Source organism: Trichomycterus rosablanca, chromosome 10, assembly GCF_030014385.1.
Source record: "Trichomycterus rosablanca isolate fTriRos1 chromosome 10, fTriRos1.hap1, whole genome shotgun sequence".
Taxonomy (NCBI): domain Eukaryota; kingdom Metazoa; phylum Chordata; class Actinopteri; order Siluriformes; family Trichomycteridae; genus Trichomycterus; species Trichomycterus rosablanca.
Window position 1 is genome coordinate 34,226,697 of NC_085997.1, and position 26,078 is coordinate 34,252,774.

Here is a 26,078-nt window from a genome sequence, read left to right on the forward strand (position 1 = left end):
CAACTTTGGTACTAAAGGTTCCAGTTGGCGAATAACAGGAACTTATTGCTCTTAGTTCATGTTAAGATTAACAATAAGGGAGTTCTGCTGAAAAATAAATGAAGCTGTTTTTACCATCCCATCACACAGACAGAAAAGAAACTAGAACTAAAACCCTAATCCTGTTGGTTCCTGTTCGGTTCCTGTTTTTTGTTGTCAGTGTGTTGTAGAAAACCCAGCAGAACTGAGCGTGTGGTGAAACAGTGGCACTCTGATCCACGCTGCAGCTCTCCACTGCTAAAAACAAAAGAATCTGATAGTTGAAGTGAAGTGTGAAACGGAGCTAACAACGTGCAGCAGACTGAAGCGAGTGTTCCACTCACGGCGTAAACTTCATTTAAATAATTGAAACGCACAGTGCGGAGAGAAAATAAACATCAATAAATGAGGAGTGAAGGGGGAGTGAGATACCACCCGAAAAACAGATTGTTTGGTAAAGAAACCTGCTCTAAAACAGCTGTTTGGTGGTTCTGACTGTTTAAGCTTGTAAAAGCTGGTAGTGGACTGGTCTAGTTGTTTGTTCTCCAGCTAAACATTCTGTAAAACCAGTATAACCAGGCTGTTTGTAGCAGTATAGCTAGCATATACACCGATCAGCTATAACATTAAAACCACCTCCTTGTTTCTACACTCACTGTCCATTTTATCAGCTCCACTTACCATATAGAAGCACTTTGTAGTTCTACAATGACTGACTGTAGTCCATCTGTTTCTCTACATACTTTTGTAACCTGCTTTCACCCTGTTCTTCAATGATCAGGACCCCCACAGGACCACCACAGAGCAGGTATTATTTAGGTGGTGGATGATTCTCAGCACTGCAGTGACACTGACATGGTGGTGGTGTGTTAGTGTGTGTTGTGCTGGTATGAGTGGATCAGACACAGCAGCGCCGCTGGAGTTTTCAAATACCGTGTCCACTCACTGTCCACTCTATTAGACACTCCTACCTAGTTGGTCCACCTTGCAGATGTAAAGTCAGAGACGAACGCTCATCTATTGCTGCTGTTTGAGTTGGTCATCTTCTAGACCTTCATCAGTGGTCACAGGACGCTGCCCATAGGGTGCCTTAACCACTGAGCTATCACTGGCCCTACAAAGTGCTTCTATATGGTAAGTGGAGCTGTTAAAATGGACAGTGAGTGTAGAAACAAGGAGGTGGTTTTAATGTTATGGCTGAGCAGTGTTGTACATCATCATCTTGGATTATGAAGCACCTTCTGGCTTATATTTGGACTCAATGTAACAATCCAGCAGCATTTGCAGAGAAGCTCAATATCATGATGCTCCCACCACCGTACTTTACATCAAGTTTGGTGTTCTCAGGATTGTACTTATACGCAGACCCTCTTTCGCCAAACAGGAGCAGCTGAATTCCTACATCAGATTCAGATTTTCGAGGTTAGCTTCATCTGATTGGTCAAAATTTTTAATCTGTTAGCGTCTCTGTGCTACTTTTTTTAGCAGAGAGATGGATGTAGATGCCGCAGGTTGTTGCTGATTGTTTACCCTTCATTATACTGTTGTTCCTGCTGCTTTCCGGTCGTCCTGCTGGCTTCTTTAGCTTCCTTATCATAAGCGTGAGAGCATGTTGTGAGATCTTGTGCTGCTGCTCCTGTACGGGGACGATTTGTGGCTCTGTGAAAGTTCCAATCCTCTTTCATATTAAAACCAGAGCACATATTTTGTGTGCTGGAGAATGGAGATGGATGTGGATGCTGCAGTTCGTTGCTGATTGTTTACCTTCATAATACTGTTGTTCCTGCTGCTTTTAGGTCGCCCTGCTGGCTTCTTCTTTAGCTTCCTTATTGTGAGTCTGAGAGCAGATTGTGAGCAGATCTTGTGCTGCTCCTGTACGGGGACGATATGTGGTTCCATGAACGTTCCAATCCTTTTTTATCTTAAAACTAGAACACAATTTTCAAGGGCTGTAGGAACAGAGATGGTTGTAGATGCTGCAATTCGTTGCTGAACTCATTTCTGAATTCGTTTATTGTTTATTGAACTGTTGTTCCAAAAAACATATTTTTGTGGACTGTAAGAACAGAAGTGGTTGTAAAGGCTGCAGTTTGTTTCTGATTGTTTACTGTTGTTCCTGCTGCTTTCAGGTCGTCCTGCTGGCTTCTTCTTTATGCCAAGTTCACACTACACGACTTTCCAAATCGTCAGGTCGCTGTACAGTTCACACTATACGACTGAATCTCTTGCACTCGGGAGTCTTTCAGTCGGTGTATATTTCACACTACATGACTGATCGGCGATAGGGGGTTTCACACTACACGATCTATCACCAACTGGAATCGCAGGCGAGCTTCTCTGGTCTCCAAAAACACACGTGAGAAGTGACGAGGGGTTTAATGATACCACGTCCAAAAATGCACATCAACAAGTAGCGAGAGATCAAAGCTGTTTGTGGTCTGATGTGCAGTGTAAAATCAAAGAGGAAAAATAAATGAATCTGAGTGGATTTGGCAACACAAACAGTATGGATTTTTCTGTAGTAAAGTGAAGGTTAATTAATAATTTTGTAATGCAGCGTGGGTGTTATGTTTTGTAGAGAACGATCAAATCAGAAATACTGTAAAACGTGTGTGTGCCGGTGTATCCTGATATAAACTATATCCTCTCCTGCGTTTCCCTTCACGCTGTATCCTGCGTTCTCATTGGCTGTTTGACATGTCACTCATTCCCAGTTGCCCGTCTGAGATCAGATATTTGGCGTGCTAGAAAACTCAATCCAGTCGCCGAGCGGTCGGCGAGCCGGTCGGGCCGAGTTGTCGGATAGTTCACACTTAGCGACTGAGAGCCGGGTTTTGATCGCCGAGTGAACGCTGAGTTGCTCCCGACTCGGAAATTCAATCGCCGACCAGTCGCCGAGCGAAAATCAGGGCAAAAATCGTGTAGTGTGAACTAGGCATTAGCTTCCTATGCACACTTTGCCTGATGTTGTACTGTTCATGCTGCTGCTACATTGTTTATTACACGTTTAGATATAGTGTACCTTTTTATTATTTAACTTGTATGTATGTTGACACCTGCACCAAAATAAATTCCTTGTACATCTGCTACTTGGCAAATAAAAAGATTCTGATTCTGATTCCTATTGTGAGTCTGAGAGCAGATTGTGAGCAGATCTTGTGCTGCTCCTGTACGGGGACGATATGTGGTTCCATGAACGTTCCAATCCTCTTTTATATTAAAACTAGAACACAATTTGCAAGGGCTGTAGGAACAGAGATGGTTGTAGATGTTGCCGTTCATTGCTGATTGTTTCCTGTTTATTATACTGTTGTTCCTGCTGCTTTCAGACCGCCCTGCTGGCTTCTTTCATAGCTTTCTTATCGTGAGTCTGAGAGCATGTTGAACTGTATGTATTTCTGATTGTTTATCGTTCATTGAACTGTTGATCCTGCTGCTTTTAGGTCATCCTGCTGGCTGTTTTAGCTTCCTTATCATAAGTGTGAGAGCAGGTTGCGAGATCTTGTGCTGCTACTTCTGTACGGGGATGATTTGCGGTTCCATGAATGTTCCACTTGTGTCCGTGTGTGTATTTTGTGGGCTGTAGGAACAGAGATGGTGGTAGATGCTACAGGTCGTTGCTGATTGTTTACCGTTCATTGAACTGTTGTTTCTGCTGCTTTCAGGCCGTCCTGCTGCCTTTTTTAGCTTTCTTATCGTAAGTGTGAGAGCAGGTCATGAGATCTTGTGCTGCTCCTGTACGGGGACGATCTGTGGTTCTGTGAACGTTCCACTGATGGATGATGGAGGCAGTGTGAAATTCTCTTTTAAATTAAAACCAGAGCACGTATTTTTTGTGGTCAGAGCTGGTCCAGACCCTCTAAAAAGGTTTGCAAAACACTAAAACATTTAGCATAGCAAAGCTAATCATGTTAGCTGCGGTGATTAATGTACAGCTCGTTTATTAATCTGAGCTTTTATAGAGCGAATAAGATTTCTTACTGACGCGTAATCACCTTAAGATCCGTAATTAAATACAAGCACAATCGTTACAATAATTAAACGTTATTAAAAATGGCGGGATGGCGCACACACACACACACACACTAGCCTAATTGCTAAACTGAACGGGCACCAGCATGCTTGCTAAGCATTACAGGATTAAACACCAGGCTTTATAATAAAGTGCCCACATTTAAAACCACCTCATCAATCTTTACTGCTTATACATGTACGTTATTCCGGAGAGAACGCCATTACTCAAGTCCTGACACTCAGACCCGCCTCTTCCTGTCTCTCCACTGCAGGACCGGGCTGAAATAAACACACTTGTCCTTCCAAATGTGGGCAAAATGTGGGCACGAGCCCGTAGTTCCAGTAACTCAGCAGCCGTATCTCAGACAGACTGTTCGTTCTGCTGGAGAAACTGATGCTGGGATTTTAGTGCCAATGCAAAAGTACCAGTTTCAGTAGGTAAGAGACCAAGGTACCAAGAATCAGGTGGGTCAAACCTCCCAGTGCCCGCTTTGACCGAAAGAACTCTTAGAACCCTGGTGCTTTTTAAAGAACCGGCTGAGTTTTCACCAGTTTTTGGGAGCCAGGCATGTGTCACTAAGGGTGGGCGTGGCACAACGGAAGTAAACAGTACTAACACGATGATCTAGTCGTATCCAATTACCCTGGTTGCATTGCGCGTCACCTCTACCAATACAGCCCTCCACCACTGACTGAGGAGCATCACAACTGACACACGCCCCCTCCGACACATGAGCAGCACCGACTGCATCTTTTCACCTGCACGATGCGAGTTCATATGCGGATCAGCCTTGTGCACGGAGAGCTACACCCTGATCAGCATTATTCCCCGACTCTGCACAGGCCAGACACTTTACAGCCATTGTTGCTTTATCTATCCTTTACAACCAGACACGCCCACTGATGATGCCACCCTAGTATTCGTTGGTTCCAGCTGCAAACAAACGTTCACAGTTTGGAGTCCACGTCGGTCGAAACGTGACCACCAGTGCCAGTAATAAAGCATCCAGGTTCAATACGAACAGGACAAGTGCCAACACTAAGGAACCAATTGTAGCCCAATTAAAATTTGGGCATAAATAATATTTTGTTTACATTATGTTTGCTGTTAAATGGTAGCAAATAAATAAGTTTTATTTGTTCTGTAATGAATGTTCTGATTGTCAAATTGTTTATGCTGTTTGAAGTAAAGTGTTTGTAAATATAATTGATGTTTAAGCCAATCAGCATACAGGGTGAGAGGTCGGGAAAGGAGCGGGAGAAAGTGGGTGGAGAGAGCGAGAGAGGACGAGTGGGATGTAAGCAGGTAAAAAACCTGTTGCGGAGATACCTCTTTGGATGTGGAAAGACAAACGGACAGTGAGTCTGAGATTAAAATTTTTTCAGTTGAGTAGTGACGTTGTTCATGCCGTGTGAGTCGTGATGATCTCCGAAGTTTCGTGCATGGACTTTGAAGGCATCCAAGATCCAACAGGAAAGAATTTCTACTGTTTCATCCAGGTAAACAACGAACGTGTACAGCGGAGTTTCTTGCACGTGAGTTTGATTTCAACACAACGACCACATCTGCTGGGTAATCTGTGCTGATTGGGAAGTGGGTATTCTGGGTTGCTTTTGTTTCATATTTTTGTACGAACTTGACTTTTGGGATTTGCTAAACCGACTTTGGGTCGTTTTTTTTGTTTTGTTTTTTTGTTTACTTAGTTATTTACATAACTGCCGGCTTTAGGAGGTAGGGATAATATTTTAAATATTGCTGATTATAAGTTGATTCAATCTGTATTATAACCTTTTCATAACATATTGTGGGATGTGAAATGTATTTTTATCATTGTGTACATGAGTAAATAGTTAGTTTGTTTAAAGTTATATCTGTCTGGGACTTTTATTTTTGAGTATTATTAAAGTATATGAGTCTGATATGTCAGGGATAAGGGTAACTTATTCACTGTAAATGGGGTGCTAGTAGTGTGTCTTATAGGGTAATCTACTGTAAGTAGTTTTAGTCTGGTTTAACTAATAGTAGTTTGCATCAACAATATAACTTTTATCTTGTTACCCTTTTAAATCCTTATATTACCTTTAAGAAAGAGATTTCTAAAGCTGATAAAATAATTCGGGGAGTGTGCTTTCCAAACACAGCTAGGTGTGCTAGGGGGCGCTACACAATTCTGTGCCAGTACCAACAGAATTCAGGTCCAGTATCAAGGGGGCATAAATTGCCACTAATGTTTTGGTGCCAGCACCAAAACGTAGCAGTCCCAGAATCAGTCCAATCTGATCAAGGTCCAGTACCAAAGAGGCATATTTTACCACCAGTACCACAGGCACTATTTTTAGTACCAGGTTTTAGGTTCCTGTGGGTGCTTCAGTTTCCTCCCAGTCCAAAGTCAGGTTAATGCCCAGTTCACACTACACGACTTTTGCCCTGATTTTCGCTCACCGACTGGTCGGTGGTAGATTTGCTGGCTCGGGAGCAACTCAGTGTTCGCTCAGCAATCAAAACTGGGCTCTCAATCGCTGTGTGTGAACTACTCAACAACTCGATCTGAGCGGCCGAAGCGAGATTTCTAGCATGTCAGATATCTGGATCTGAGTTGCCCGACTGACAATGAGTGCTGTGTCAAACAGCCAATGAGAACGTGAGATACAGGGTGAGGGGAAACACAGGGGAGATGTGTAAAACTTGGGACAGGGGCATAATATAGTTTATATCAGAATACATCAGCACACACACGTTTTACAGTATTTCTGACCTTATCGTTCTCTACAAAACACCAACACTGCATTGCAAAAAATATTTATTAACGTCCAACTCACTATAGAACAATCCAAGCTGTTCGCGTTGCCAAATCGCTCGCTACTTGTTGACGTGCATTTTCGGACGTGGTATCATTAAACTTCTCGTGTGTGTTTTCGTGACAAAACGTTGTTTGGGAGACCAGAGAAGCTCGCCTGTGATTCCAGTTGGTGATAGATGGTGTAGTGTGAAACCCCCTATCGCCGATCAGTCGTGTAGCGTGAAGGCCACACCGACTTAAGAGACTCCCGATTACAAGAGATCCAGTCGTGTAGTGTGAACTTGGCATAACTGGAGATACTAAAAAATTGTGTGTGTGTGTGTCATATTTAAAGTATCCTCCAGGCCACCCAAAGAAAAGGGGGGTCCCTGCTGAGTCTGGTTCCACTCAAGGTTTCTTCCTGTAATTTTAAGGGAGTTTTTCCTTGATGCTGTCACCCTCTGCTTGCTCAACGGGGGTTTTTGGTCTGTTGGTCCTGTATTCTGTAATGTTGCTTTGAGACAATGTCCATGGTAAAAAGCGCTATATAAATAAATTTGCCTTGACTTGACTTGTGTGTGAGTGTGTTTCCCCTGTGATGGACTGGCGACCTGCCCAGAGTGTTTCCTACCTTTTGCCCAGTGAATTGTACCCACCACAACCCTGATAAAACAGACAATGAATGAATGAACGTTACATTTTCGACACGATGATCTCTGTAATTTCGGCCGGGGCGGTTCAGGTACGATCCCCATTCTGCTCTTTTGTTCTGGTGAGCCCCGAGTGATCAGCAGCATCTGCGCCTGATTGCGACCTGTTGTGAGAACGCGGAGACGATTATGGAACGCGGCTAAATTGATTAATAAATCCGATAATAGACGCGACTGATTAAAAGGTGTTATTTCAGCGTAAACGGGCCGGAGGAATTTCACAGCTTTTTCATGTGGTTGTAAATATAATAAACATTTACAGATGTTAAACACTGATTGCTGCTTTAATGAGTGGAGTGGTACCAGCGGGTGTGCAGTCAGAGCCTCATCATCATCATCGTGGGACAGAAAAATATCTGGAGCTTCTATCAGAACGGAACCCGTCCGAGCATCGTGTTATAGAACGTCATTCATTCATTTATTATGTGGTTTACCAGTGCTTTAGCCTGGTCAGGGTCACTGTGGGTCTGAGCATTGGGTGAAACACACACACTTAGGGTTACTTTTACTATCTCCAGTTAACCTGACTGCACGTCTTTGTACTGTGGAAGGAAACTGGAGCTCCTGGAGGAAACCCACACAGACATGGGGAGAACATGCAAACTACACACAGAAAGGACCTGGACCGATCCACCTGGGAATCGAACCCAGGACCTTCTCGCTGTAAGGTGACAGTGCTACCCACTTAGCCACCGTGCCACCCCTGATATTATAGAACGTCATTCATTTATTTATTATGTGTTTTATCATCACTTCATCCTGGTCAGGGTCACTGTGGGTCTGAGCATTGGGCGAAACACACACACACACACACACACACAGGGTATTTTTTAGTATCTCTAATTAACCTGACTGCACGTCTTTGTACTGTGGGAGGAAACCTACAGAGACACGGGGAGAACATGCAAACTCCACACAGAAAGGACTCAGACTGCTCCGCCTGGGATTTAAACCCACGACCTTCTCCCTGTGAGGTAACAGTGCTACCCACCGAGCCACCGTGCCACCCCGCTAGTTATTCATTTATTCATAAATTAATTTATTTATTCAGTCATTGTTTTAACCTGATCAGGGTCACTGTGGGTCCAAGCATTGGGCGAAACACACACACACACACACACACACAAACTTAGGGTTACTTTTACTATCTCCAGTTAACCTGACTGCACGTCTTTGAACTGTAGGAGGAAACCGGAGCCTCCGGGAGGAAACCCACACAGACACAGGGAGAACATGCAAACCACATAAAAAGGACCCAGACCGCTCCACCTGGGAATCAAACCCAGGACCTTCTTGCTATGAGGCGACAGTGGTAGCCACTGATCCACCCAGCCGCCGCCCAACATTAATAATTAGCAAACAATGGAAATAATATTTGATTTTCCACACAAATTAAACTGAACGCAGTCGCTGAAGAGCGGCGCCAACATCCCGTCCAGTAAGTTTACCAGTCTAAACAAATGCCATGTTTACATATTTACACACACACACACACACACACATGAATCTTCCCACACGACCGGTGCCAGACGCGGTGTTTCCTGCACAGCTGAGATAATTGTGTTTGTCTGCGCAGCAAAAGTATTTGGACGATAACGGTGCTAACACGCCACGACGTTTATCCAGATTAACCAGCGCTAACGTTCAGTACACAAGCAAACAGCTCAGCGGAAACTACAGCGTACAGCGAACAACACACACAACCGCACAAACTTTACCCTGGTAAACTCCACCAAACAGCAAAAGTATTCAGACACCTGACTTTCAGACTGTTTACAACATATGGCCAATAGTATAGGAACATCTCAGCATGAGACTGTTGGACATGTTTTAATTACAATATACAACCAAAAGTACAGGGACACATGAGCATCAGTTGATGGACCTTTTTACTTAGAGTACACAGACAAAAGACAAAAGTATGTGGACACCTGAGTCTGAGCTTGCTGTACATTGTTCATTTATAGTAAATGGCCAAAAGTATATGGACACCTGAACGTGAGATTGATGAATGTTTTTTTATTTACAATATATGACCAAAAGTACATGGACACCTGAGCTTATTGACGTCCCATTCTAAATAAACTTGTTGAGCCTCCAGTCCCCTGAGAAGATTTTGCACCAGATTCCGGGGTGTGTCTGTGTTTAGCAGTTTTGGAAGAAATATTATTTACAGTATTTAATTAGCAGTAATTCTTTTATTCTTTATTTTTGGTAAAACTACAGAATCTGAGACTTTTTTGAATAATTTTACTCCCTATATTTTTTTTTCTTTAATGTTTATTTGTTCAGTTCATGTTTCACATTTATTTTTGGTGCTTTAATATGAATTATTCAGTCTGTCACTTTGTAATTTTGATGGACTCCAGACTTTTCAGCAGAACTTTGGTTCCAGCTCATGTTTTAAATGCGGAAACCCGTCGCTGTTCTAATTCAGCTTTATTAATTGGAGAAAAAGCCGGATGGTGATTAAAGGCGGTACCACGACCGTAACACTGACCGGTGAAATAGATTTTTTCTGCTTCTATCAAACTCTGCCGGGTATCAAACTCTAAAAAACAATACAAATATAAAAGGTCTGGCGTGGCCTGTTCTTCATGCCCGAGGTGTCAGTACTAGCTGTGTGCAGATCAGAAGGCCACGGGTCGGCAAGTAAACCCAACAAATTCCATCATCCATTCAGATCGGAGCCCGCTGCGCCTGTCGAGTCACTGTTAATGCAGATACGTTTATAATCTGCACGCGGCGCATGGCGGCGGTGACCGGCGGCGGCGGGGGGTTAGTGAGACGATGTGCGCCAGCGCGCGGGGTGCATAATTACTCACATTAATTGTGCCAGACATTGGTGAGATTCTTTGATGGAACACTGTCAATCACTCATCACACCTTCTGCCCACACACACACACACACACACACACACACACACACACAATCCAGTTAATTAGAGGCTGTAAAATAAAAATGCAGCCTGGCGTCTCACCATGCCCTTATTTATACCAGCTCATACAGGGCACAGAGGGTACCAGGACTGTTCAAACCCAGGCTTTATTAAAAGTGCTACAGAACACTTAAATAAATAACCAGAGTAATACAAACCAGTTTAACTAGCAAAGCTTCATGTTACAGCACTACAGCTACTAGTTGTAATGCGAAAGCCTTTCGTTTCAGTGCCAAAGCTACTAGTTTCAGTGCCAAAGCTACTAGTTACAGTGCCAAAGCTACTAGTTTTAGTGCCAAAGCTACTAGTTTGTGCCAAAGTCTTTTGTTTCAGTACCAAAGCTACTAGTTGTAGTGCCAGTGCTACTAGTTTCAGTGCCAATGCTACTAGTTTTAGTCCCAAAGCTACTAGTTTCAGTGTCAAAACTACTAGTTTTAGTGCCAAAGCTACTAGTTACAGTGCCAAAGCTACTAGTTTCAGTGCCAAAGCTACTAGTTACAGTGCCAAAGCTACTAGTTTTAGTGCCAAAGCTACTAGTTTTAGTGCCTAATCCACCAGTTCTAGTACCAAAGCTACTAGTTTTAGTGCCAAATCAACCAGTTCTAGTGCCAAAACTCCTGTTACAGTGCCAAGGTCTTTTGTTTTTGTGCCAGAACTACTAGTTGCAGTGTCAACACCACCATATACAGTGTCAGACACCAGTTACAGTGCCACAGCTGCCAGTTTTAGTGCCAATGCTACTAGTTATAGTACAAAAGCTCCTAGTTGTTGTGCCAAAGCTACTAGTTTTTATGCCAAAGCCTTTTGTTTCAGCGCCACAGCTACTAGTTGTAGTGCCAATGCTACTAGTTTTATGACCAAATATTTTAGTTTTAGTGCCAAAGCTACTAGTTTCGGTGTCAAAGCTACTAGTTACAGTGCCCAAGCTACTAGTTGTAGTGTCAAAGCTACTAGTTATGGTGCCAAAGCCACCAGTTTCGTGCCAAAGCCACCAGTCTCAGTGCCAAAGCCACAAGTTACAGTGCCAAAGCTTCCAGTTTCAGTGCCAAAAGTACTAGTTTTAGTGACAAAGCTACTAGTAACAGTGCCAAAGCCATTAGTTTTGGTGCCAAAACCACAAGTTACAGTGCCACATCTACCAGTTTTAGTGCCAAAGCCTTTTCTTAAAGTGCAAAAGCCACCAGTTCCAGTACCAAATATGCCATTTTTAGTGCCAAAGCCCCCAGTTTCAGTGCCAAAGCTACTAGTCACAGTGCCAAATCCTTTTCTTACAGTACCAAAGCTACTAGTTATAGTGCCAAAGCCACTAGTTTCAGTGCCAAAGCTACTAGTTATAGTGCCAAAGCCACAATTTTTTGCACCAAAGCCACTGGTTTCAGTACCAAAGCCACCATTTACAGTCCCCAAGCCACCAGTTAAAGTGACAGTGTGAGTTCCCTCTTAAACAAAAGAGCGCTAACATCCCACATCAGCTGAAACCCAGACCATGCCAAAGCCTTCAGTTTTCATGCCAATGCCACCAGTTTCAATGCCAAAGCCACCAGTTACAGTGCCAAAGCCACCAGTTTCAGTGCCAAAGCAACTATTTGTAGTGCCATAACTACTAGTTACAGTGACAAAGCTACTAGTTTTAGTGCCCAAGATACTAATTGTAGTGCCAAAGCCACTGGTTTCAGTGCCAAAGCTGCCAGTTTGCACAGCACATTGAACAATAAAAACACAATAAACTCATTAATGTTTTTATTTATGTTGACTGAAGATGTTTGTGTCCCAGTTCCTTCAGCCACAGAAAAATACCAGTTGTAGAAATGATTAAAATCCCAAGACTGGCATGAAAAACCCGTCCCGTATGAGTGTATGTAAACTTCTGACCCTGACTGTATAACCACCCCGATGATGCCCACCCCGCCCAGGTCTTCAGATTACACTGTAATGATCTAAAAGCCAGGTGTTTGGGTGGCACTTAGCCTAACACAATGAGATCCTTCTTAAAAATGACAGCGGTCCAGATGGGTATTTATTCATAGGCATCGCTCCCCGAACCCTCGTCGGTTCCTGGCGGCGGTGCCAGCACTGATTAATAGAGGGTTCCTTTGTTCTGGGAGAAAACTTCTTCCCGGCAATCTGCCTAAACATTTGCACAGCCACCAGTGCCATGATGGAGTGGGCGAGGGATCCCTGAGCAGAACCGGGGCTGGAGCTCAGGCCACTGGGGAGAGGATGAAGAATGGCATTCTGGGTAAGATGGAGCTTCCCTGGGCACCGGAGCAGGCACAGGACCAACGTCAGTACAAGATGGGAAAAAAGAGGAACATAATTCAGGGCTGCATGAAAAGAATTTTAATTCCTCTAAACAGAGTGGGAAAGAATGTCAAAGCTTAATGAGGTGGAAGAGTAGGTGCTGCACAGCTTCAGGGTTCAGTTCTAGTCTCTGATCACCTGCCAAAGCCGTCAGTAAGTGGATTGTTTGATTCTGCATTTAGATATGAACGATAGTGAATGAGTGAGTTCGAACCGTCCTGCCATAAGTTGGTGCCCTGATCTGTGCTCAGAGTTTCAGACATGGCTCCCACTCAGACCCTGACCAGGACAAAGAACTGACAAAAAAAAAGAATAAGTAATGTTAATAAAAAGCAGGTAGTTTTGAGCCACGCAGCTTCAGCGGCCCAGGTTCGTTCCTCATGATGCTGAATGAGTGACTGTCCTGTCATGAGCTGGTGCCCCAAATTGTTCCCAGAGTTTCAGACATGGCTCCCACCCAGACCCTGACCAGGACAAAGAGTGAGTGAGTGAATGAATCAGTGAGTGAGTGAATCCGTAAGTGAATCAGTGAGTGAATCAGTGAGTGAGTGAGAGAATCAGTCAGTGAATCAATAAGTGAATCAGTGAGTGAGTGAATTAGTAAGTGAATCGGTGAGTGAATCAGTGATTGAATCAGTGAGTAAATCAGTGTGTGAGTGAGTCAGTGAATCAGTCAGTGAGTGAGTGAGTGAATCAGTAAGTGAATCAGTGAGTGAATCAGTGAGTGAGTGAATCAGTAAGTGAGTGAATCAGTAAGTGAATCAGTGTGTGAATCAGTGAGTGAGTGAGTCAGTGAATCAGTCAGTGAGTGGGTGAGTGAGTGAATCAGTGAGTGAGTGAATTAGTAAGTAATTCAGAGAGTGAATCAGTGATTGAAACAGTGAGTAAATCAGTGTGTGAATCAGTGAGTGAGTGAGTCATTGAACCAGTCAGTGAGTAAGGGAGTGAGGGAGTGAATCAGTAAGTGAATCAGTGAGTGAGTCAGTGAGTGAGTGAATCAGTAGGTGAGTGAGTGAATCAGTAAGTGAATCAGTAAGTGAATCAGTGAGTGAATCAGTGATTGAGTGAGTCAGTGAGTGAATCAGAGTGAGTGAATCAGCGAGTGAATGAGTGAGCGAGTGAGTGAGTGAATCAATAAGTGAATCAGTGAGTGAGTGAATCAGTAAGTGAATCAGTGAGTGAGTGAATGAGTGAATCAGTAAGTAAATCAGTGAGTGAATCAGTGAGTGAATCAGTGGTGAGTGAGTGAGTGAGTGAGTGAGTGAGTGAATCAGTAAATCAGTGACTTTGTGACTCAGTGAGTCAGCAGATAAATGAGCGAACAAGTGTGATTATGTGCTGCTCTTTCCAGGGTGATTTCAGGTGCCACCAGACCCACAGAGACCCTGACCAGGACATAGAGGTTAGAGAAAATAAATAAATAAAAATTGATTGTAATAATTAATTTAATTTAGAATTATTATTATGTTTATATTTCAAAAAATAGGACAGACTGAGCTGTAGTCTATGCTCCTCAGGGGGTCCAGTGATCAGATCTAGGGCCTCTCATTGTTTGGGGCCCCACACAGTCTCTCATTCAGGCCAGAAAATCCTGGTCTGTGTTGTTTCTGTGCCCGCTGTGTGTCCAGATTGAAATGCCCCGCTGCCCAAGGCACCGCGTTATCCATCTAGGAACATCAGTGGCTCTAAATTGGCCTCACATAACTTGATCTAAGTTGATTGGATTCCAGATTAAAAAGGGAGGAATTGATTATCAGAGCCATTAGTGCAGATCAATCACGATGATGATGAAGCGGGCTTCGTCTGGCACTCACGAAATGACCAGGAGCTTCGGAGGAAATGAAATGAATCAGAGGACAGCGGCACTAGAGCGTGGTCACGTCCTGCGCCAATCAAGATGGATAAGCGGTGCCCTCGCCATCTCTAGAGCGTTTTCTGAGAGAGGAGTCGTTAGCGGTGAGATTTTTTAGGAACCGGAGGAGGATCGCCTGTTCCCCCCTCATTCATGTCATCATTTAATAATAATCAATCACGAAGCAGCAGGAGAATTTATAAAATCACACCGACTCGGATCAGGAGCTTCAGCTCATCTTCACATCAAACAACAGAATGAAGAAAAAATCTGATCTGAGTGACACTGAGGGTTTTTGTTTGGATTTATAACCGCTGCTGATATGCTGGGATTTGGACCACAACAAATTAAAAATGGTGCAAAAAACATCCAGTGAGCAGCAATTCAGTAAGCAGAGAAGAATGGCCAGTCTATGGCAACTTAAAGAACAAGCAGAAATGCATCAGAGCTGACAACACATACGACCTCAAGGCTGATGGGCCAAAGCAGGTTCCACTTTTGTCAGCCAAAAAAACTGAATCTGAGGTTACAGTGGGCACAGGCTTACCAAAAAAAGAGCATAAGATGAAATATAATAATAATAATAATATAATAGAAAGACAGACAGACAGACACAGATAGACAGAAGGGTGGATCAGGGGGTTGGGTGGCTAGGTAGGTGGATGGGTGAGTTGGGTGGGTAGGAAGATGGATGGGTGGGTTGTCAGGTGGATGGATGGGTGGGTAGGTAGTTTGGTGGATTGGTTGGTTCGGTGGATGGGTCAGTTGGGTAGGTAGGTAGGTGGATGTGTGGGTAGGTAGGTAAGTGGGTTGGGTGGGTAAATAGGTAGGTGGATGGGTGGGTTGGTTAGGTAGGTAAGTAAGTGGATGCGTTGGTTATGTGGATAGGTAGGTAGGTGGATGGGTGAGTTGGGTGGGTAGGTAGGTAGGTGGATGGGTGGGTTAGGTAGGTGGATGGGTGGGTTGGGTAGGTAGGTAGGTGGATGGGTGGGTTGGGTGGGTAGGTAGTAAGAGAAATCATCCCCCTTTTCTTACATTTTGTATGTTTAGCGACCCCTCCTGTTTGATCCCCCATCGTGTATCACCCCCACTCCCTGTCTCCTACACACCTAACCGTTTCTCCTCACATCTTTTGTTATCCTGTATCCTGATCACCCTTCCCTTGTATTACCCCTTATTAAACCAACACCCCTCCAGTACCCCCCTCTGATCCTGTATTACCCACTGTAAAACCAACACCCCTTTATCACACTACCCCAACCTTTGGTCACCTTTTGTAGCCCCCCTCTGCATTGTCATTTCCTTCCCCCTTGACCTCCTCCTCTTTCTTCTTGTAATTCCTCCCCTCATTTCTAGTGTATATAAAGTCTTCCCAGATTATGCCTTGTTAGATTTTTTGTCAGTCTTCCAGCTGTGCCCATACATCTATCTGTATGTGTTAATAAACGACTCTACTCCTGAAGACTGGCGGTCTCCTGGCTCCTGAATTTTGCTGAATTTCTAACAGTAGGTAGGTGGATGGGTGGGTAGGTAGGTAGGTAGGTAGGTAGGTAGGTAGGTGGATGGGTGGGTTGGGTGGGTGGGTAGGTAGGTAGGTGGATGGGTGGGTTGGGTGGGTAGGTAGGTAGGTGGATGGGTGGGTTGGGTGGGTAGGTAGGTAGGTGGATGGGTGGGTTGGGTGGGTGGGTGGGTAGGTAGGTAGGTGGATGGGTGGGTTGGGTGGGTGGGTAGGTAGGTAGGTGGATGGGTGAGTTGGGTGGGTAGGTAGGTAGGTAGGTAGGTAGGTAGGTAGGTAGGTAGGTAGGTAGGTAGGTAGGTAGGTAGGTAGGTAGGTGGATGGGTGGGTTGGGTGGCTAGGTAGGTAGGTGGATGGGTGGGTTGGGTGGGTGGGTAGGTAGGTAGGTGGATGGGTGGGTTGGGTGGGTAGGTAGGTAGGTAGGTGGATGGGTGGGTTGGGTGGGTAGGTAGGTAGGTGGATGGGTGGGTTGGGTGGGTGGGTAGGTAGGTAGGTGGATGGGTGGGTTGGGTGGGTGGGTAGGTAGGTAGGTGGATGGGTGGTTTGGGTGGGTGGGTAGGTAGGTAGGTGGATGGGTGGGTTGGGTGGGTGGGTAGGTAGGTGGATGGGTGGGTTGGGTAGGTAGGTAGGTGGATGGGTGGGTGGGTTGGGTTGGGTAGGTAAGTAGGTGGATGGGTGGGTTGGGTGGGTAGGTAGGTAGGTGGATGGGTGGGTTGGGTGGGTGGGTAGGTAGGTAGGTAGGTAGGTAGGTAGGTAGGTAGGTAGGTAGGTAGGTAGGTAGGTAGGTAGGTGGATGGGTGGGGTGGGTGGGTAGGTAGGTAGGTGGATGGGTGGGTTGGGTGGGTGGGTGGGTAGGTAGGTGGATGGGTGGGTTGGGTGGGTAGGTAGGTAGGTGGATGGGGTCTTAGGTAGGTAGGTGGATGGGTGGGTTGGGTGGGTAGGTAGGTAGGTAGGTGGATGGTTGGGGGATAGGTAGGTGGATGGGTGGCTTGGGGGATAGGTAGGTGGATGGGGTGGAGGGTAATATGTATGTGGATGGGTGGGTTGGGGTGGTAGGTAGCTGGATGGGTGGGCTGGGAGGCATAGGTAAATGGATGGGTGGTCTGGGGGATAGGTAGGCGGATGGGTGGGTTGGGGGGATAAGTAGGTGGATGGGTGGGTTGGGGGGATAAGTAGGTGGAAGGGTGGGTTGGGGATAGGTAGGTGGATGGGTGGGTTGGGGGGATAGGTAGGTGGATGGGTGGGTTGGGGGGGATAGATAGGTGGATGGGTGGGTTGGGGGGGTAGGGTGGATGAGTGGGTGGGGTGGGTTGATAGGGAGGTAGGTAGGTGGGTTGGGGATTGGGTTGGGTAGGTGAATCCTGGAATGTTTCTGTATCTGGACGGTAGACTGTGATCTAAACCCTGTATGTGAGGGGTAACCTTTATTAGCATGATGGTGCATCACTGACAGTGCCAGTCCTCGCCTGGTACCAGCCGTTCCTCTCTCAGCTTTATGTGGGGGATAGGTAGGTGGATGGTTGGGTTGGGGGGATAGGTAGGTGGATGGGTGGGTTGGGGGGATAGGTTGGTGGATGGGTGGGTTGGAGGGATAGGTAGGTGGATGGGTGGGTTGGGGGGATAGGTTGGTGGATGGTATCAGCCGTTCCTCTCTCAGCTTTATGTGGGGGATAGGTAAGTGGATGGGTGGGTTGGGGGGATAGGTAGGTAGGTGGATGGGTGGGTTTGGTTGGGGGGATAGGTTGGTGGATGGGTGGGTTGGGGGGATAGGTTGGTGGATGGTATCAGCCGTTCCTCTTTCAGCTTTATGTGGGGGATAGGTAAGTGGATGGGTGGGTTGGGGGGATAGGTAGGTGGATGGGTGGGTTGAGGGGATAGGTAGGTGGATGGGTGGGTTGGGGGGATAGGTAGGTGGATGAGTGGGTTGGGGGCTTAGGTTGGTGGATGGGTGGGTTGGGGGGATAGGTAGGTGGATGGGTGGGTTAAGGGGATAGGTAGGTGGATGGGTGGGTTGGGGGTATAGGTTGGTGGATGGGTGGGTTAAGGGGATAGGTAAGTGGATGGGTGGGTTGGGGGGATAGGTTGGTGGATGGTATCAGCCGTTCCTCTCTCAGCTTTATGAACAAGTGACCTCGGGTGAAGTGTGACAGCCCACCACAGCTGGGATCCAGGGTTCGAATCTTTGGCAGTGCTATCGGCCAGTCAGGCGCCTGAGGATAGTAGTAACTACGGAGAGACCCCGCGATAGATTGGCGTCCTGTCCTGTGTGTGTCAGGCAGGTAAAGTGGTGGTAAAATAAACATGAAGATGAAGCTGTGCTTCACCACCGTCCACTTCAGCGCTGGATCTCAGTCTCCACTCAGTAACCTTCCACTGACATTTATAAAAGTTTATGAGCAGCGCAGTCTGGATCGTTAACGTCCACCTGCTTCACCACCACGTTCTCCTCTCATTATTCACGTCACCATCAGAGAAGATCATCAAGGTCTTAATTGCTCATCCTGGCTGGAGTGTCTGCAACAATCCCAGTTTATTCTTCTATAAACAAAAGGAGGATTCGTGCTCGCTGCGGGGCGCCGGCTTTAAACGCGGCTGTAATAAAAACCTCCAGAGTAATTCAGACAAAACGTCCTTATAAAAACGGAACAAAACGTGTCCAAACATCAAAAGACTGGTGTGTAATTAAAAACACAAAATAATAAACCACGTCAGCGTATAACGTTTCATTTATTCATGTCTGAAGATTCGCTGTCCATGGTGTTACGTGACAGATAATATTTGTTACAAAAAAGTGTGTGTGTGTGTGTGTCCACAAACTTTTGGTTTTATGAGAATCTTATGAGAAACCAACATCCCTTGGGTACAAGTGCTTTGGTATTTCTACTTGCTATCTGTCATTAATAGCGTCGTTTAATGCAGACGTCATTGGTGTTACCAGGGTCCTAACAGTTCGACTAATCTACTGATCTGTACCACCTATTCATGTAACCCCAAAGATCAGTGTGTGTGTGTGTGTGTGGTGTTACCATCACTTTAAGTAACACCAAAGAACTGTGTGTGTGTGTGTGTGTGGTGTTACCATCAATTTAAGTAACACCAAAGAACTGTGTGTGTGTGTGTGTGTGTGGTGTTACCGCCTATTCATGTAACCCCAAAGACCTGTGTGTGTGTGTGTGTGTGTGTGTGTGTGGTGTTACCATCAATTTAAGTAACACCAAAGAACTGTGTGTGTGTGTGTGTGTGTGGTGTTACCGCCTATTCATGTAACCCCAAAGACCTGTGTGTGTGTGTGTGTGGTGTTACCATCAATTTAAGTAACACCAAAGAACTGTGTGTGTGGTGTTACCATCACTTTAGGTAACACCAAAAAGAGTAAAAAAAAAAGTAAAAGAGTTCCCAGAAGGCCATAGTGCGCACATGTTCCTTACAGTTGGATGTGTACTGCTCGGCATGTTCATTGATTCGACTGTACACGTGTTTCTGTATGTCTGATGAGCACATGGACTGGTTTTCTCCCAGTACGTGTGTTCTATACTGGGAACGATGTACAGCAGGTAGTGGGAGGACGCAGCGGGAGGGGGTGGTGTGTGTGTGGGGGGGGGGGGGGGGGGTGTTTGACGCATGGCTGAGTTTTGGAGCCGTGACACACACTACATAAGCACTCATTTAGCAGTCATTAGCGCTGCCAGTCCTTGTGCTGGTGGTGTGCAGTCATTAAATACATACTGCAGACTCCCAGGTGCCAACGCGGCATGGTGCAGATGAGCCGGGCACGAGCAGAGTGCCCGCCGCTACTGTCTCTAAAGGCCAACTGTCTTAGCTCCTTAATTACACACCAGCAGCACTAATGTCTGTGTGTGCCCTCACACACACGCTGTATACACACTATACACACACACACTTCACACACTTATACACTCAAACTATATATACACTATACACACACACTACACACAGTCTACACACTACACACACACTGTAAACACACTATACACACACACACTACACACACTGTCTACACACTACACACACACCATACACACACACTGTAAACACACTATACACACACACACACACTACACACACACGGTATACACACTACACACACTCTATACACACTACACACACAACACAACTATGCAAACACAAAACACATGCACACACTGTATACACTTTACACAACTACACACACAAACACTATACACAAATTATACACTCACACACATTATACACACAGAGCCGCTATACACACTATACACACACTATACACATACAGTAGATCCACTATACACACTAAACACATACACACTACATACACACACTATACACATAGATCCACTATACACACTATACACACACCACACATAGATACACAATGCACACACACTATACCCAAACACTGTATACACACTATACACACACTACACAAACACTGTACACACACTATATACACACACTACACACACTATATACACTCACTGTACACACACACAAACTGTACATATACTATATACAAACCTTAGAAACATAAACCCTACACACACAATACACACAAACTATACAGACACAGTACACATGCACACTACACACACTATACACATACTCTATACATGTTACATACATACACTAAACACACACAGCACACAAACTATACACTATACACACAAACTCTACACACCATACACTCACTATACACACACAAATTACAGACACATACAATACACACAAATATATATACTATACACACACTATAGATACAGACACATGCACTACACACACGCTATACACAAATTATACACACACAATATACACACAGATACACACAATAAACACAGAGACACACTTCACACACACTACACACACAAACACACTATTCTCATACACTACAAACACTACACATACATACTATTCACATACACTACACACACTATACGAACAGACTATTCACATACACTACACACACTATTCACATAGACTACACACACTATACACACACTATTCACATAGACTACACACACTACACACACACTATTCACATACACTACACACACTATACACACACACACTATTCACATACACCACACACTATACACACACACACACACTATTCACATACACTACACACACTATACACACACACTATTCACATAGACTACACACACTATACACACACTATTCACATATACTACACACACTACACACACACTATTCACATACACTACACACACTATACACACACACACTATTCACATACACTACACACACTATACACACACTATTCACATAGACTACACACAGTATACACACAGACTATTCACATACACTACACACACTACACACACACTATTCACATAGACTACACACACACACACTATTCACATACACTACACACACTATACACACACACTATTCACATAGACTACACACAGTATACACACAGACTATTCACATACACTACACACACTATACACACTACAAAAGCGCACACACACACACACTATTCACTACACACTATACACACACACTATTCACATAGACTACACACACACACACTATTCACATACACTATACACACACACTACACACACTTTATTCACATACACTACACACACACACTATTCACATACACTGCACACACTATACACACACACTATTCACATAAACTACACACAGTATACACACATACTATTCACATACACTACACACACTATACACACTACATGCACACACACACTATTCACTACACACTATACACACACACTATTCACATAGACTATACACACTACACACACACTATTCACATAGACTACACACACTATACACACACACACACTATTCACATACACCACACACTATACACACACACTATTCACATACACCACACACTATACACACACACTATTCACATAGACTACACACACTATACACAAACACTATTCACATAGACTACACACACTACACACACACACACACACTATTCACATACACCACACACTATACACACACACTATTCATATACACCACACACTATACACACACACTATTCACATACACTACACACATATGCACGCTATACACACACTATGGACACACAAACACACACACACACACAATACACATACACACAAACAGACACATACACGATATACACTCTGCACACAGAGGCGCTACACACACATACTACTTTTCTTTTTTTTTGGTCCCTAGCTGGCGACTGGTTTGGGACGACTCCTTAGCCAATACGCTGCTGTGGGTGCCGCAGGATTCCGAACTTCCTTCACAATATTCCTCCACGCTTTTCGATCCATGGCTGCTGTTTTTGCCTGGTCAAGGTTAAGATAATTTTTTGGAATCCATAATGGTCTCTTGGCTAGTTTCCCCAGTTTCCTGGTTCTGATCACCTAGCCAGGGCAATCACCTTCCTCCTTTTGCAGCCGGGCTTAGGACCGTCCTCGGCGGCACACATACTACACACACACAAACACACTTTGTCACTCTAACAGCCTCCACTCTTCCCGGCAGTGGAGCTCAGAGCTCTGTGAAGGCAATCAAAGATCCTCAAACCAAGTCATGCTGGAGCAGTAAAGAGCCTTCCCCAAACTGTTTTAATAGAACTGGGTGTAACAGAAATGACAGCATGGTTGATGATTCAGACTGAGAACAGGTCCAGTAATGATCTAGATGTTCTAGATGTTGGATTATGATGATATTTCTATTCATTCCGCCAACGTGAATGGTGCAGACTTGGACATATCCGTGGTCTGTGTGCCATGGTACCACCCTGAACGTCTTTTCTGTGTGTTTTACACAATCTAAAAATGGAATAAGTGAGTGCGGTGTTAGCGGCGGGAGTTTCACCCGTGGCTGTTTACTAGCTCTGATCTCGGCGGATTTGCCGGCGCGGCGTGAGGCAGCCATTGTAGGAGGATTCACAGCATCATTCGGTATTAGCCCGGCTAATCGCCAGGCTCGGCGGCACGGGCGCATTAATAACATAAAAGCAAGGGATGAAAGGGAGGAGGGGAACAGCTCCATGACTCTATTATAACGAGCGTACAACCATTATTTATCACCGCGGTATCCTGAGAGGAAGAACCAGCCTGCGCGGCTTCCTCACCCCGCTTCCCTCCGGCTGGACCGGTGACTTAATCATTCCCAAATAATTAAAATCAATAAAGCAGAACCGATGCAATGAAGGCGAGCCGGGTAAACAAGCCGGGCTGAGATCCGCCGGATACGCTGCTCTGTCATGGAGAAACACGAGCGCCCCCAGACTGAACCCCTGAGGAATTCCTGATCCGTTTCGTCCTTCTAAAAACATTCTGACTGAGGATAAACGATCCCCAACGAGTCGATAACCACCGGACTGTTTCTGACAGGCGGAGCAGGAGAGCGTTGACCAAGAAGAAGTAGCGTGGCGCTAACCAGTCCAGTCTCCTCCCTCACCCGGTTCCAGATTAATAACCCTGATAAACAGCTGATAAGTTCCTCCTCAGCAGCGCGTCTACCATCGACCGGTCAGCATCGCGTTTTTAATGCGATTAGCCACGCCACTCCGCTCTCGGCTCCGCATCCGCAACTCCGTTTCTGCACAGAAGGATTTGAATTCTATTAGTCGCCTCGGCTCGGCTCGGCTAAACCCGCCTCCGTCTGAAGGTGATAAACCTGATGGAGAAAAAGAGAAGAAGAAATTCACTCTGGCAGGTCCTCCATCTTCCCCCGTGAAGGATGGAAACCATCCCGTCCCGGCGCGTCTCTCACTCCACCGCTTTCTCCCGGCTCGTTTTCTCCACTCAATCCTGGTTCTTCAGATTCTGTTTTCTTTTATCCAGTGCAGATGTAAGACAGATGTTCTGGGGCTGAAGCTCCACTGATGATCCTTCAAACTTTCAATAATGTAGAACAGAACTCACAAGATTGGGTCGACCAGAAGCTCCTGAGATAATTCATTAGTCCCGGCTTCTAGATTCACATTTTGATTTTCAACAATCAGCAGTTTATGAACCCTCTAAAATCCTAGAACATTTTAGAACACCCTGGAACCTCCTAGAACATCCTGGAAAATCCTAGGCCATCCTAGAACATGCTAGAACATTGGTTCTGGGGACCTGGAATCCATCCTCACATGTTCTCAGTGTCCAAGTGATCTGTGCACATGAATTATTAGCATCCAACTTCATAACAATGGGTTAGGGAAGGTCCTTTCCAGCATTACTGACCCTGTGCTGCGCTGGTTTGGTGTGGTCGAACTTCACACTAACAGACTCTGAGATGGAGATGTTAGACTTTGAGATGGATGAGATGTGAGATGGAGGAGATGTTAGACTCTGAGGTGAAGGAGATGTGACATGAAGAAAATGTGGGATGGAGGAGATGTGAGGTGGAGGAGATGTGACATGAAGAATATGTGAGGTGGAGGAGATATTAGACTGTGAGATGGAGAAAATGTTAGACACTGAGGTGGAGGAGATGTGACATGAAGAAAATGTGACATGAAGATGTGAGGTGGAGGAGATGTTAGACTGTGAGATGGAGGAGATGTTAGGTGGAGGAGATGTTAGACTGTGAGATGGAGGAGATGTTAAGCTGTTGGATAGAGGAGATGTGAGATACAGGAGATGTTAGACTCTGAGGTGGAGGAGATGTGAGGTGAAGGAGATGTTAGACTCTGAGGTAGAGGTAGATGGAGATGTTAGACTGTGGGATGGAGGAGATGTAAGTTGGAGGAAATGTTAGACTGTGTGATGGAGAAGACGTTAGACTGTGGGATGGAGGAGATGTAAGGTGGAGGAGATGTTAGACTGTGAGATGGAGGAGATGTTAATAGACTGTTGGATTGAGGAGATCTTAGGCTCTGAGATGGAGAGGATGTAAGATGGAACCTCATAATAACAGATTGTGAGATGGAGATGTGAGTAGGAGATGTTCGACTTTGAGATGGAAAAGATGTGAGATGGAGAAGATGTTAGACTATGAGATGTAGATGTTAGACTGTTAGATGTGAGATGGAGGAGATGTTAGACGTGATGTGGAGGTGTTAGACTGAGGTTGAGGAGATGTGAGGTGGAGAAGATGTTAGACTCTGAGGTAGACGTAGATGGAGGAGATGTTAGACTGTTAGATGTGAAGTGGAGGAGATGTTAGACTCCGAGGTAGAGGTAGATGGAGGAGATGTTAGACTGTTAGACTTTGAGGAGGAGGAGATGTTAGACTGTTAGATGTGAGGTGGAGAAGATGTTAGACTGTTAGATGTGAAGTGGAGGTGTTAGACTGAGGTTGAGGAGATGTGAGGTGGAGAAGATGTTAGACTCTGAGGTAGACGTAGATGGAGATGTTGGACTGTTAGATGTGAAGTGGAGGTGTTAGACTGAGGTTGAGGAGATGTGAGGTGGAGAAGATGTTAGACTCTGAGGTAGACGTAGATGGAGATGTTGGACTGTTAGATGTGAAGTGGAGGTGTTAGACTGAGGTTGAGGAGATGTGAGGTGGAGAAGATGTTAGACTCTGAGGTAGACGTAGGTGGAGGTGTTAGACTGAGGTTGAGGAGATGTGAGGTGGAGAAGATGTTAGACTCTGAGGTAGACGTAGATGGAGATGTTAGATTGTTAGATGTGATGTGGAGGTGTTAGACCGAGGTTGAGGAGATGTGAGGTGGAAAAGATGTTAGACTCTGAGGTAGATGGAGATGGAGATGTTAGATTGTTAGATGTGAGGTGGAGGAGATGTTAGACTGTGAGACTCTGAGGAGGAGGAGATATTAGACTATGAGGTGGAGGATGGGAGGAACTCCTGTCTCTGGAGGTTAATGACTTTGGAGATCATTAATACTAATGAGCGTTGTATGATCGTGAGCTGACAGGTGTGAGGAGCATCACGGTGGTGGATTTTGATGAAGTGTTTTCATATTGATCTGACTGACGCTCCTTCACGCTCTCCTGCTCCTCAATA

The 26,078-nt window shown here is 45.1% G+C and overlaps 1 protein-coding gene across 1 annotated transcript in view; it reads right to left on the reverse strand.

Moving 5' to 3' along the window:
- The window catches only part of grid1b (glutamate receptor, ionotropic, delta 1b), a 447,082-nt gene that overhangs the window by 335,655 nt on the left and 85,349 nt on the right, over nt 1-26,078 (reverse strand). The window lies entirely within an intron of this gene.